The sequence below is a fragment of the Ambystoma mexicanum genome, chromosome 2p, assembly GCF_040938575.1.
Source record: "Ambystoma mexicanum isolate Mex_15411 chromosome 2p, UKY_AmexF1_1, whole genome shotgun sequence".
Lineage (NCBI taxonomy): Eukaryota > Metazoa > Chordata > Amphibia > Caudata > Ambystomatidae > Ambystoma > Ambystoma mexicanum.
In genome coordinates, this window is record NC_090923.1 from 1,361,508,201 (window position 1) to 1,361,523,309 (window position 15,109).

Sequence of the window (15,109 nt, forward strand, 5' to 3'; positions counted from 1 at the left end):
TTGATTCGGAGGCGGCCTCATTCGTACGTGTACGTGTACGTCTCTGACGAGGTGCGGCTTGAGTCAGACGGCTTTACAGGGTCCTTTTTTCGAAAGCTCCCGCTTTCGTTTCGTTCTGTTCGTTCTGTTCCTGCTTGTCGGCGGGCGTCGGCGGCCAGGGATCGACTTCGCCCGACTTCGCCCGCAGTGCCTGCAGTGCCTGATAGCCTGCCTCCCTGCCAGCCTGCCAGCCTGCTAGCTAGCCTGCCAGCCTGCCGTGTATCTTCAGCTGCGACAGTGCGGCAGTGCAGCTCTATCCACAGGATATCCAGCAGAGCACACGGGTTCCCACAGAGAGTGGAAGGCGGAGAGCAACTTCTGCAGTCTGAGGACCAGTACAAGCATTGCCGGTACTGTTGGCGGGCTACTAGTATATGGGGAAGCAAGGGGAACAGCGCAGGGGTGAGTCACACGGATTTGCAGCAACTACACCTCCCAGCAAGTAGCGCTGCTCTCTTAATTGTGCCCCCTTCTTTTTTGTCCCCTTTTTGACCCCCGCCATTAGTCCCATAATTATATAATTATATAGATACCCTAGGGAGAGGAGTTGTGAGAACCAAATAACTTTTGTTGGGATGCGTTTTTGCAGTGGTTGTCGGAAGCGGCTGTGTGGCCTGTGAGACTTCCTGAGAAAGACGCCGGTTCGTGACACAGTGCGGCTTGACTCCACGTTGCGCACGCTCCTAGGTCCTTTCCTCTACCCCGTGATAGTGATAGTGGAAGCCCGAGGAGGAGGAAGACGGGAGGAAGACGGGAGCGGAAAGCGCGGGGAAAACGCGTGGAGAACCCGAGTGGACAGCAGAGGGGAGTGAGACTGCTTTGACTGGGGCCCCCCGTGGATCCTGTGGCTCCGGTCCATAGCGTGTCAGTCCAAGACAGGCCAAGACAGGATTGAGTGCTGTCGCCTGTGATAATATACCCACGCCAACGCATGCTCCTGCTGGCCCTTTAAGCCGGTGAGCATTGTGTCCTGCGGGGCGGTGGAATGCCGGAGGAGTAACAGGGAAGGTAACAATAGCTGTGTTCTGTGGCTGTGGCGGTGAATCTTTTGTGAATCTATTTTTCACTAAAGGTAGTGGTGGAGTGCACATTACTCTTGCCTCATCTTGCCCTTCATTGCCCCTCCTCCCCCCTCCCCCCCTACCCCGTATCCCACTGTTGGCCCTTAGACGGCATCCAGACGGTCTTCGGATTAAGACGGGAGTGCAACAACTTGGGAAGATTGTGCCCCCCGAACCGTTGAATTTGACAAGGGGTTGGGGGGTAAAAAATACTGACAACAAAAAGGAGACACCAGCTGGACTTAAGTCCGTGGTGTATCAGTACTAGTAGGAGCCAATAAGCCGAGAGACCAAATCCATTTCCTGAGTGTGAACTATCTATTCCAGTCTTGGCTTAAATGCAACCAGGAAGTGAGCGGAATCACACCGCATACAACCTTAGGAAGTCTAAGGCTGTAATAACATCGGCGAATACTGTGAATGAAGAGGTCCCTATGGGTAAGCGTAAGCCAAAAAAGGCTCAACTAGTTAACCAAGATGCTATCACGAAATTCTTTCCTGTCAATCATCCACGTGAAATTAATTCCACTGTGATTGAGGAAGATCCGCAGGATCAGCATGACAATGACCTATTGAGTGTGTCCAATTTTGATGACATTGACAATAACTCATTATTGGATTTATGTCTCAATATTCAAAGATCTATGACACCATTATCTGTGTTAAGGCCGACCAATACCGTCAAGGTGCCGGTAAACAGATCGAGATCAATGATCTCTGAGGAACGGTCAGTGGTTGGGGGTCAGGAGAGACTGTCCACTTCACCGAACCTTGTGATGGTCTCTATTGAGGATGACCCGGATGTTGAAACTGACCATACGGATAAGCCTTACCCAGGAGCAGTGGAAATCTCGGAGATTCAGTCATCTGTGGTATCACTGCAATTTGCATTAAAAATCTTGCTGAAGATGTCGGGGCGCATCCTAGCCAATACTGAGTCCCTAACAATGATGGAAAAAGAGAGAGGAAGGAATTCTGATGAAGTAGAAATAAATCTGTCTGACGCTATTCATATTGCTGATGCAATTGGAGGGCAACAGAGCTTGGAAATCGACGAAGAGGTAAATAGCCCTAACCCATTCTTCTCCAAAAAACAGAAGAGGTTGGCCAGGAAAATGGGAAAGCCGAAAAAGTCTGGTGCGAAGTCTACTTCAAAGGCAGTACAGAAATCACTAATTCTCCCTACCAAGAAGAGTAGGAAAAAATTAGCCAGAGCAAAAAAAAGGAAAGCAGCGGGTGAGGGTTGCCTGACCAGTTGGCTTCTCCCTGATCAAGAGGTGGAATTGGAAGCCGAGGAGGAGGAAGAGCCAGGGGAGGAGGAGATAGCCCATATAATTGCAGAAACAGTGCTAAGTGAACCAACGGTGCCTGAAGTATTAGTAGATAAAGAGGACGAAGTCACTGTGGATAACAAAATTACGAAGAAAGGAAGTCGAATATGCTTGATTAAGAACTTATATCAAAGCAAAAACACGAAGTGGCTATCGCGCTCTGAGCTATTGATAAGACTCTACTCTGTTCCACAGCTACGGGTACTTAAATCAGAAGATTTCCAATTTGTGGAACCTCTGAAAGGTCCTAATAACAACGTTTCAGCCTTACATTGCAAATTTATAGCAACGGCCGAATTGCTTAGAAGTTTTAAAGTGGAACTAAAAACAGTGGATGTTGAAGTGGACGCTGATATAAACGAAATAGACCTGAACAGCACCGAGGAAGAGACAGTGTTTCCTTCAGCAATAATGACTCCTCCAAACCTTCCGATGGACAAAAGGGTGGAAGCATCTGATGTTAAACAAGTGCTTAAATGGCTAGCAGACGCACTTCCCGAGATTCTATCCAGACCATGAGACTTACTGATCCTATCAGGGAACTGTCGGGGTTTTGCGCATCTTCTGTCACCTGAAGGGTCAACAAAGCTATTGGAGAAGCAAAGTTGCTTCTGCCTACAGGAGACGTGGACCATCGATCCCTTACTTTTAGATGGCTTTGTACTCCACCACTCACCTGCCAGAAGGGGTGAAAAAGGTAGACCGTATGGTGGTATGGCTATAGGGGTGACTAATGCTCTGGTTTCCAGAAAGATTGACTCAAATCTTGAAAGTAACTTAATGGCAGTAGAAATAATTTTGAACAGCAAGGACCCCTTGGACAAAATCCTGCTGATAAATCTTTACAACCCCCCTGGGGCAACCTTAAGTGTACCATTACAAGATTCTCTCCATGACATATTGGCCACATGGCTGACTTCATCTGCAGGTGCAGGGATAATTATTGCCGGGGATTTCAACTGCCATATGAAGGGACGGGAGAGCAAAACGGGAAATGTGAAATTGAAAGATCGAAGTGAGATGGTCCATAATAAAAAAGGGGTGGAAGGGGAAGCATGGGAATATCTGTTTGAGTGCTGGGATTTGACAATGTTGAATGGTAGAACGATGAGTGACCACCCGGGCCATCAAACATGGACAAATGGCAAAGCCCACAGCACGTTGGACTACATATTTGTCTGCCCCAAGATTCTTCATTTAGTAGAAGACATGATTGTTAATCCTAATGAGTGGAGTGATCACGCTGTCCTGAACTGTATAATTAGTAGTAGTAGAGAACAACTACTACGTACTAATCTAGGGCTGCTGAAAATTAACACATCAGGCAATAGGATCTCCTGGTCAGATAATAATATAGAGCTTGCAGTTGAGGCTTTGGGGGCACTTGAATCTCACAAAGGCCCCAATTATAATGTAATGAGTATTGAGGCCATTGAGAATTGGATTTATGCTTTTGTAGGTACACATGCATCGGTGCCAATAGGAGCAATGATAAGTCAGCTGGGCAAAAAAATATCTTATGATAAAACCATCAGAGACATGAAGCGGACCCTTCGAGCAGAACTCCGCTGGGTTAAAAGAGCCTATCCACCGGGTGAGAACTGTTATGTAAAGATAAGGGAAATTAAAAACAGATATAGGTCAGCCATTAAGGTAAAGAGAAGGGCGGATAAGTTATTCTCCTGGCAAAGGTTAGTAAAGACCATCTGTGAAGGTAAGACACGTAAAATATGGTCTCTTTTAAGTGAGGCAATTGGAACTCAAAAGGGAGCTCTAACTAATCCTATAGAGGCTGGGGTTTGGGTTAAATTCTTAGAAAACCGAAACTTGAAAGATGATAATGCTAGCCTATTAGGCAGCCCCCCGACAATTGCCCCGATTATAGTGTCATATGAAACTATATTGAATAAAATTGGAGAGATAAAATCGTCTCGAGCGCCAGGCCCTAATGGCTTAGCCAATATTGTTATAAAAGCTTACCCAGAGTTCTGGGCAAGATTGCTAGCTATATTATTTAAGAAAGTTTTAAACACTGGTAAAATCCCCTGCTCCTGGCAACAGGCGATATTAATCCCTGTATATAAGAAGGGAAATAGACTCGACCCCAGTAACTATAGGTTGCTTTCCATGCTCGATGCATCTGGGAAGATATTTGCTTCCTTACTTCTTCAAGAGTTGCAAAGATGGGCTGAGAACTCTGGTGTCTTATCAAAATTCCAGAGTGGGTTTAGACAGGGCTACTCTACTTCCTATAATATCATGGTCATGGACATTCTTAGATCGAGAGCTCTTAAACCGGGGGCAACACCATTATATGCCTTATATATAGACTTTACAGCGGCTTTTGATTCAATCCCTAGAAGCCGGCTATGGAAGAAATTGCAGGTAATGGGATGCCCGGAAGGACTAGTATACTATCTTAGACTCCTCCATCAAAATAATTTCGTTAGATTGAGACTCGATCAAGAAGGTCACACGACTAAGAATGTATCCCAAAATAGGGGAGTAAAACAAGGCTGTGTCACTGCTCCCCTTATTTATAATCTATATGTCTATGATATACCGATGGCAATAGCTGTAGCGAACAACTGCCCACCTAAAATAGGTAATTCTCCCTGTCCTGTATTGGCATATGCAGATGATTTGGTTATCCTTGATTATACCATCAGTGGGATCCGCAGATCAGCGGTTGCATTGTGGGAGTATGCAGAAGCTAATGGGCTCAGCATCAACCTAGGAAAAACCAAGCTTATGCGCTATACTAAAAAGAAGACATCACGGGTACAATTAATAGTAGGCCTGGAAAATATTTCATATGTCCCCCACTATCGATATCTGGGGATTGATTTCGAAACCTTTGGAGATTATACGTTATGTAAACAATCTCGCAACATTAGAGCGGCACAATTGACTGCTCTATTCCATAAGTTTACGGCCCAGCAGGGTGGTTTCACCCTCTGGGGAACACGCCAACTATATCTACAAGCCTTTTCTCCTGCCATTACCTATGGGCTGGAAGCACTTCTTGACATAGATCTAAATTGGCTTCAGGTAATTGAAGGTAAATTTTGGCGTGCGGTTTTAGGCCTACCCCCCTGTATACCGATGGCCATTATCAGACTGGAATTTGGCCTGATGTCACTAAAAGCAACTGTACTGAAGAAGCGGGCCATGATCTATCTAAGGATGACCCGAGATGTAGGGAACGGGCTTCTAACAGCTGTCTACCAAGAAATGGCCAGGGAAAAATCGTCTTGTGCTACAATACATCAGATGACCAGATTTTATGCTGAAATAGGCTGGCAAATTCGAGAAGGACCCTATACAGAAGAAGCTTCCAGGGCCCTCAAGAAGCGTATTGATCTCTGGGATTGGCTGGAAAATTTCGAACATCTAAGGAATTTAAAAATCTATAAATTCGTCCAATATAGACTCTATGAATTTAAGAAACCCCAGAGTTATCTGAACATCTGCCCATCTGTTAGGCTTAGACGATTTATCCTATTACTTAGATTAGAGCAATTACCAACGTTCACGAATACTGGGCGCAAAGATAAGATAGCCGCTGAACTGCGTACATGTCGATTATGTAAAAATAAAGATCAGCAGGAAACGGCAAAACATCTCCTAACTGACTGCCCTGAAATGAATATAACAATCTCTATCCTGCTAGGACAGTATGCCCATGATATTAATTACATCAAAGAAGACCCATTCTGGCACCACTGTGTAAATTCTAACAGTATGCGATTATTGACAGCATTATACACCATCTGGCTGAGTGTGGAAGCTAGATTGGGTATAAAGTTGTAGCATATCTAATAAGAGCTATTTTAACCAAGTGGAGACCATTGTGAATTGAAGCATTGGGATTTAAGTGTATACAAAATCCCCGCTGCTTACTCTTAACTTTTTATGTTCTGTTAGAAATCTGATTTTATGAGATTATAAATGTTGAGTGATATGCTGACTGTGCATATTCTTATAAGAATGTTTTGTATTTTTCTTTTCTCTTTTCTTCTTTGTCTATTTTTTAAATATTGATATATTCCTATTTATACTTGTGTAAAGTTTAATAATTAGAACTGTAACACAATAAATAAATAATAATAGTAATCTTTTCAACTCTAACTCAAGTCTCAATATTTCAAGAGACACAAATTCTGGACTCAGTGATGGACCTCATGGGGTCCCTGTGGCTAAAGGTTGAGGCATAAGGGCCTGTTGAGGTAAAGAGGGGTTCTCTTCCTGAGACTCCTCGAACTCTTCTGACTCTTCAACAATATTAGAGTTAGACTCTGAATTATGATCCTCATCATCATTTTCCACATGTCCTGGGTTAGTAGGTGTGACAGGCCCACTACCCAGACTTTGATTATTCAACAATCTTGCAATCAGTTCATTTTTCTTTACTTTGACAGGGAGATTCCTGATTTTACACATGCATTTCAGTTGCTCTACTGTTAAAATGATCAGGGCTTCTTGCCTGAAGTTATCCATATCGGGCATGTTACAATTTTCTAGTGGAGCTTAGCCTTGTGAAGGTTTAGTTGAACAAAAGCAAAGCAAATTCTTAGTGTAACAACTCTACAATATCCTCACCCCCTGCCACCAATGTTAGGCAAAGTTTGTACGCAGTACCTTCTGAGAACACTACAAATACTCTGACTACAGGTATAGGAAACCCAACCTTGGGTATAAGCTTGTACTACACAGTTCTGGTAGCATGTTGAGCAGCCAGGCTTATCTCAAGAGGGGGTCAATGTGAGCTGTAGGGGAGTTACACAGAGATTCACAGTGACAAGTATTCAAACAAACTCTTACACAGAAGGTTTCTTGAACAAACACTTATTAATTTATTTATCAGTCAGTTAGAATACGCCTTCTTCAGAAGGGAGCAATATAACAGTAACACTCAAATACACTTCATGAAATACACACTCTTAATCTCTAAATCAGTAGATACACTTTTGGGATGGCCCACAGACACTACCTACACCCCCAGGTGACTTCAGTTGCTAGGGTGCTGGGGACATTAATATATCACTGTTGCATTTAGAATCATATAGTAATAAGTCAAAGGAAAAGGTTATTTAGAACATACAAGAGACCACAAATATTCTTAAGCAGGCAAATACTTTCAGATCCCCCCAATAAGTCATTCAGTGAAAGAGGATAAGGCAAAGTCAATGGGCAAAAGTCTTATATGAGCTGGAGCACTTCTTTGCAGGTAAGTAGAAAGTCTTTGCACAGTGTTTTAGAAGTCTTTGAAGAAAAGAAGAATTAAATGTAGGGCCACAAGCTGATTACACTTGTGAGTAATAGAAGATGCAAGCAACTCTACAGTAAGAGGTAAGTTCTCTCAGACTTTTTACAGTACCTTTGTATTGAAGAAGAAGAGCAGCAGATGACGTCTGTTCCTGGGCAGCTCTACAGAACTCACTGTTCCTGGGCCTCAGTCGTTGGGACAAGAAGCAGGACTTCTGGGGTCTCCTGCACTGCAATGGGACGGTCACCGCTCGCAACCGGCAATCTTCAAATCAATGAATGTTCAGTGTTTCAGGTCCTCGCGTCTACCGCAAATAGCAAAACCACGGTTCCTGGCTGTCGAGATGGACTTTCCTTGCTTCTGGGGTCCAGCACTCTGTTGAGGGGGCTCAGGCTTGGTCGTAATGCTTCCTGGGAGTCCGGGGATCTTCCTGGAGCTCTAGGCCAGCTTAAAAGCAATGCACACAATCTGGTGTTCTTCTCCCTGGCTATACAGTTTCCAGCATCAACTCTGTGGAAATTCAACCAGCTCCGAGATGGATGTCCAGGTGGCTTATTTTGAAGTTGATTAGTCCCACCAACTCAAGGGAAGAAGTCGTCCTTGCAGGGGCTTCTCTGTCGATACGAATTTGCAGTTTCAGCACAGCAGCAGGGCTTCAACGGGCAAGCCAAGGGTCCAGGAGTTGCAGCAGGCAAGTTCTTCAGTTCCTTCGTCCAGTGGTCGACTCTGCCTTCTAAGCCAAAAGCCTCACCTTTTTTTCAGTTCTCTCCCATTCATTCCAGCCTAGCTGTCAGTCACCCAGCAGGGTGTCTGTCCAGACAGTCAGCCGGCCAATCACCAGAGAGTGCATTTGGGTCTCCTAGGAGACTAAGCACAGGGGGTTTAGGTCACCTCCCTCATTTCCTGCCTACCCCAGACACCCTGGAGCCAGAGGCGAACTTCACTTGTGAATCCCGCAAAAGGCAAAGCGAACAATGGGACCAAACCTGCTTTGGCGCGCAGAGTAAATCCCAAGAAGGACCTTTCCACAAAGAAATGGTGAAAAAAGAAGACCAGGGCCATTTTGACAAAAATGGCACCCTTGGGTGCTTTACTGCAGCTGTGAACGCAGCCTGCGGTAAAGGCACACCACGGTAGTTAAAAACAAAACCACTGCCACCAGCCATTCAGTGAAAAAAGGGTAACAAAAATGTTTACATGAGAAGCTAGACAAAGGGGATACTAGGTAACCCCTCCAGCACCCTATTGTAAGATAGTGTGGGGGTCTAGAAAGTTACAATTGTAAGTAAAGTCAATTCCACTTTACTGCTCTTGGAAACAGTAGTTTATCCAAGAGAAGGTAGTTAAACTTTTGGGAAATTTGAAAGACTTCCCTGTGCCACTGCACTGAAGGTGCTGCGTGACACAATGTAAAAGATGACGCCTATGGAGTTCGTCAGACTCCACAACCAAAAGAAACACAGTGTATAAAATCACATTAAAATACACGAGAGAGTGGGAAAAAGGGTCTCACTTTCTCCAGGTTAAAAAAAAATCAAGTCCTCAAATCCAGCAAAGTTGCTGGGGGTCTCTAAGGTGGAGGGAATTAGCACATTTCTGAGAATTCTGTGTAACAGGGACCAGTGTTTGTTGTTATGACAGATTTCTCTTATGGAATCCTTTGCTTTTTATATGATACACTATGGTTAATGTCTCGTCTTTGAAAGATATGGCCCGCAATTCTCCAAATAAATGCAAACATCTATTTGCAAACGTGATACAAGGGCCACCCGGTGTAGTCTGCCTTTAGAAGACCCATTTTACCACTGCAGAACAACTCTGTTCGAGTAACGGAAATGTTGGTGTTCAAGCTGAAGTAAGAGGTCTGGAGCGTCCATTTTGTTGCATACGTCATTTTTTCGTCCCGCATAGGAGACTTGGTTGGGGACGAGAAGGATGGATATTGCAGAGTATGGACTAGCTCCTGTTGGCATGAGCTGACAATTACATGGGTTTATGACCCTAGTCAAGGTCACAGTGCTTTCATGGAGACAACGCAAAAGCATGATCGAGGCGAGATCATTTGTGCTGGAGATTTTAACTTGGTAGTAGACAAAACTAAAGAGAACCTCTCCAACTTCCTACAGCGCCTGCAGTGCCTCAGGTCTGACGCCGGGCAGGTTAAAAAATATACTGAAATCTATAGGTTTGGTTAATGCCTGGGGCCGCGCCGATTCTTTGGCTGCTGAATCCTGCGATTTTATTTTGATATCTACGACGGTTTATAGTGACATTTTCGAACGTGACATTTTCAAAATGCCATTTCTTCGACACAAAAATGGCAAAAAAAAATTTCAACTTTTTTTTGTTTTCTTTTTTTAACGGGGGTTCCCCCCAACCTCCTGTTTTTTTTTTTATTGACACTTTTTTTCTACTAACGAAACAAGCATAAAACATAAAAGAAAAAAGAAACTATTGAAAAAAAAAATGTGCAGCATTTTTGTTCCAAGATTTTGGCATGTCGAAAATGTGTTTTCGAAAAATGTACTGGATACCATCTACCACATCCTTCTATCCCCTACACAGGCAAAGGAGTAACCTAAAATTGCTACTAGGGTAAATGCGGTCTGATATCATGCACCCCCCCCCCTTACTCTGCTTATTGGTTCTTGGGAGGCGCAAGCCAGGTCCTGTAATACCAAGATGTGAGAGTTTCCTTCACAGGGACAATCTGTACTAACAAGAAATGATGGGCCTAGTCAAGCATAGCGAGACAGATCATACTCCAGATGGTATGACGTTGTTACATCGCCAGGCTTTTTTTGTTGCTGCAATTTGTTGCCAACATTTTCAGCTGAAAAAACTCCTTGTAAAATATAGGTGGTGGGTAAGGGGATACAGGTGGTAGGGGTGTGTGGGGAATAGGTACTAGGTAATAGGGAAGGGGGACTTGGGGGTAACCCCCACAACTATAAGAAAAATGTGATGAGTTTTTTTGGCCGAAAATATTCCGCAAAAAACTCAGCAAAAGAAAAAAACCTGCCGATCTAAGAATTTAGAACCCTCCAGATACTTCTTTGCAAATTTAATGCAATGCTATGAAGGTAGTTTGGGGCAAGCTAATACATTTAGAAGCCGAATCGAAAAAAAGGGGGCCTGGTGGAGGCCAAGCTTCGAAAAGAGGTAGAGCTTCAGAAAAACAACAAAGGCTAGATGGGGCAGTTTGCATATATAGGATGATGCTGAGAGTAAGAGGTCAGCTCTGTGGGTGTAGATGGGCTGTGGCCTAAGGGGCAAGGCCCGTCCTCAGTTCCCCAGGGCCCAACCTGCCACATAACATGCAGAGGGAGGCAGGAGTATAAAAGGAGCAGCTCCTGCTCTTCACAAGTTAAAGAAATACCGCTCACGGCGTGCACATAACCTAACACACTTAAAAGGGTCAAACACGGTCTCACAGGGAGCAGCAAATAGCAGAGGACGAAAAAGCAACCCAGAGGCCCCCATCAGGCCGATGGCTCTGGCTGCAGGCCAGTTTCCTTTATTAGATAAAATGTTGGGGCTCATAACGAGTATGCTGTGCAGGAAAATATTGGCAATAACAAAATTACCGCCACTTTTTCCACACCACCATACTACGAGTTTGGCCCCGGAGAGGGGGATTTACCTCCAGCGTCAGGCTCCAATTTTGTGCTGAAAATCAGCAAAATGGTCAGAATTAGTGCAGCAGTAATTCTACTGGCGGCAATTCTGCCCAAAAATGCCCCATAGAGTCCAATGGACTCTCATAAAATAGGTATTAACTCTGCCAACGCACATGTCATCCGGTGATAATTCAGTAGGACAAAGTAACAGTCATTCCGTTTGGGTGGTATTCCGGCAGATTGCCCGCTAGAATACTGCCCAACTCGTAATGAGGCCCATAATGTTTTCCACTATTTCTGTACCATCCGTGGTGGATAATGGAGGCTGGGTACGTCAAACACACATCGTTTTGAGCATATTTTCTTTCTCTGACTGCAGGATGTTCTCTGTTTAATTCAGACGTGTGCACAGTAGCTGCACATCTACACCAAGAGCACTTTCCCACACAGTGCTGTCTGCATTCAGATAGATGCGGTAGAGCATTAACAGTATTTACAGTAAGGCAAAATGTCATGCAATACAAACTCCAGGACTTAGAGAACATGATTTGAGAGCTCTGTTTCAGCATACCTTTGACGAGTGTCCATGCAGTGGTGACAGTCGGTAATGCATGCAGATAGTGTTTTCCTGCATTACTAGCTATGGCAAGCTTCAGAATGGTCACAGCCAGCAATTACTTTGCATGCATTTTACTGCTCTGTGGCAGAAGAAAAAACATGCATACGTTCAAATTCTATTCAGGCCCTCGCATTCATTGTACGCGGACGATAAACTGAACAGCATTAAGTTAGATTATATTTACATAAAGATACAACTCTACGTGTGAGACCAGACATGAACAGGACTCCGACGAAGGAAATACAAACACGCAAGGGGTTAGACAGGGTTGTGTAGCAGCCCCTTGCCTGTTTAATTTGTATCTATCTGATCTGGGGGACTTCCTGAACCCGGTGGCTTTTGTCCCGCCGCAATTAGGAAGGGAAACAATTAAGTGGTTAAGCTACGTGGACGAAGTTATTCTCTTGGATCGTACCCAATTGGGTTTGCAGCGCCTTATTACAAGTTTTTGCGGGATTTTGGGACCCTTTTTTAAATAAATAGATAGGGGTTGGGGTAAGGGTACACATTGTGGTGGGGAGACGTGGGGGGTCTCCTCGCAATAAAAAAAAAAAATCAACTAAATAAAAGTGGTATTTTCAGCCTCGTTATTTTATTTTCGCTATTTTAACATAGAACCATTTTAAATCCAGGCAAAGTCAAGAAGCTGCTATATGAAGGTGATTGGATAAACACCTGTGATGAAAGAGGTGGGTACAAATTATATAAGCACTTCGCTGTTGAGTAGGTTCCATGGTATAGACAATGTAAAAAGTATAAAATGTACCTTTTCTTTTTTTTTTTCATAAGCGGTCTGCAATGCTTGGATATGTGTGTGTAGGTTTCAAATGTTCAGCATAATAATAACATGCTATAAACTTGAAATGTGGCATGTGGGTAGGTTCCATAGTGTGGACAATGTAACAAGTATAAAAGATACCCTTTTCTGATTTTTTTTAAAGCGGTCTGCAATACTTACCCCTGGCGTATGGCTCTTCGTACCGTAGTTCTCCTGTAGGTGTACATTAATTGTTCCTAAAGTTCCGCAGCTCATGAAAAGTTCAGCAGTTCATTATTCCCAAACGTTCCGCACTGTCAGCATTCTAGCTGACATGAGCGGCACTCACTTTTGCAGTAATGCTGGTGACAGGAAACAGTGCATGTCTCTTCCATAGCGTCCGCAATGACGTTGTCCATCACATTGTGGCAAATCGCTCATGATTTCCCATCTCTGCCCAAGGTAAGACCCCCATTGTCCCGCGACCCATTTTGGGCAACCCTTGTCCAAATGTATCCCCCCCAGGCCCCGTGTGCAGCATTTCTCTTCCCCGCTCCTCTTCCTGGTACACGTTCCCGCCCCCTGCCCTGATTGGCTATCCCTCCCTCGCAAGGATACTGGCGACCCGCTTCCCCTGCCGCCTCCGCATTTCCCATTCGCGCCCAAGGTAAGACCCCCATTGTCCCGCGACCCATTTTGGGCCACCCTTGTCCAAATGTATCCCCCCCCAGGCCCCGTGTGCAGCGTTTCTCTTCCCCGCTCCTCTTCCTGGTACACGTTCCCGCCCCCTGCCCTGATTGGCTATCCCTCCCTCGCAAGGATACTGGCGACCCGCTTCCCCTGCCGCCTCCTCATTTCCCATCTCTGCCCAAGGTAAGACCCCCATTGTCCCGCGACCCATTTTGGGCCACCCTTGTCCAAATGTATCCCCCCCAGGCCCCGTGTGCAGCATTTCTCTTCCCCGCTCCTCTTCCTGGTACACGTTCCCGCCCCCTGCCCTGATTGGCTATCCCTCCCTCGCAAGGATACTGGCGACCCGCTTCCCCTGCCGCCTCCGCATTTCCCATTCGCGCCCAAGGTAAGACCCCCATTGTCCCGCGACCCATTTTGGGCCACCCTTGTCCAAATGTACCCCCCCCCCCAGGCCCCGTGTGCAGCGTTTCTCTTCCCCGCTCCTCTTCCTGGTACACGTTCCCGCCCCCTGCCCCCTGCCCTGATTTCACCCAAGGAGCAGGTGAGTGTGCCTACCCATCCGCGCCCCTTTCCCTGTAATTTACTAAAATATCGTGTGCCCAGGCCCCGCGTTGCCCCGTGTCTCCCGGCCTCCCCTTCCTGGTTCTCCCTCACCCGCCCACCCGCCTCCCACCCCTTCCTGGTCCCGCCCCCTCCTGCCTCCCAACCCGCCCATCCCGCCCTTCATCACTGCTCCTCCCAGGGCAGCCCTCTGCCCGGCAGCCCCCAGCGGCGAAGGGCCCCAAGGCCAAGGGCGGCTCCATTATTGGCGGCTCCAAGATGTGTCTGCAGGTGTCCGCAGGGGACGCCAAGGAAGCCAGCAGCTAACAGACACCACCAAAACCGTGAGTGTGGGATGGGTAGGGAGTAGAGCAATCACTCTACTCCAGAAAGCCCATGCCACTCTATCTTACCCCCAAATAACATAGACTGCCATAATATTAGCATGTCCGCACCTAGATGGAATTGTGAAATGTTAGCATGTCCACTCTTAGATGGAATTGTGAAAGTTAGCATGTCCACGCTTAGATGGAATTGTGAATGTTAGCATGTCCTCACCTAGATAGAAATGTGAAATATTAGCATGTCCACTCTTAGATGGAATTGTGAAATATTACAATGTCCACTCTTAGATGGAATTGTGAATGTTAGCATGTCCGCACCTAGATGGAATTGTGAAAGTTAGCATGTCCTCACCTAGATAGAAATGTGAAATATTAGCATGTCCACTCTTAGATGGAATTGTGAATGTTAGCATGTCCGCACCTAGATGGAATTGAGAAATGTTAGCATGTCCACTCTTAGATGGAATTGTGAATGTTAGCATGTCCGCACCTAGATGGAATTGTGAATGTTAGCATGTCCACTCTTAGATGGAATTGTGAAAGTTAGCATGTCCGCACCTAGATGGAATTGTGAAAGTTAGCATGTCCACGCTTAGATGGAATTGTGAATGTTAGCATGTCCGCACCTAGATGGAATTGTGAAAGTTAGCATGTCCACTCTTAGATGGAATTGTGAAAGTTAGCATGTCCACTCCTAGATGGAATTGTGAATATTGGCCTGCGCCGCATCTAGATGGAATTGTGAATGTTAGCATGTGAAAGTTGCATTTAGAAAGTGTGCCCTATAGCCTCTCCTTGAATTTTAGAAATGTGCCCAATAGCCTCTCTGGTAAATG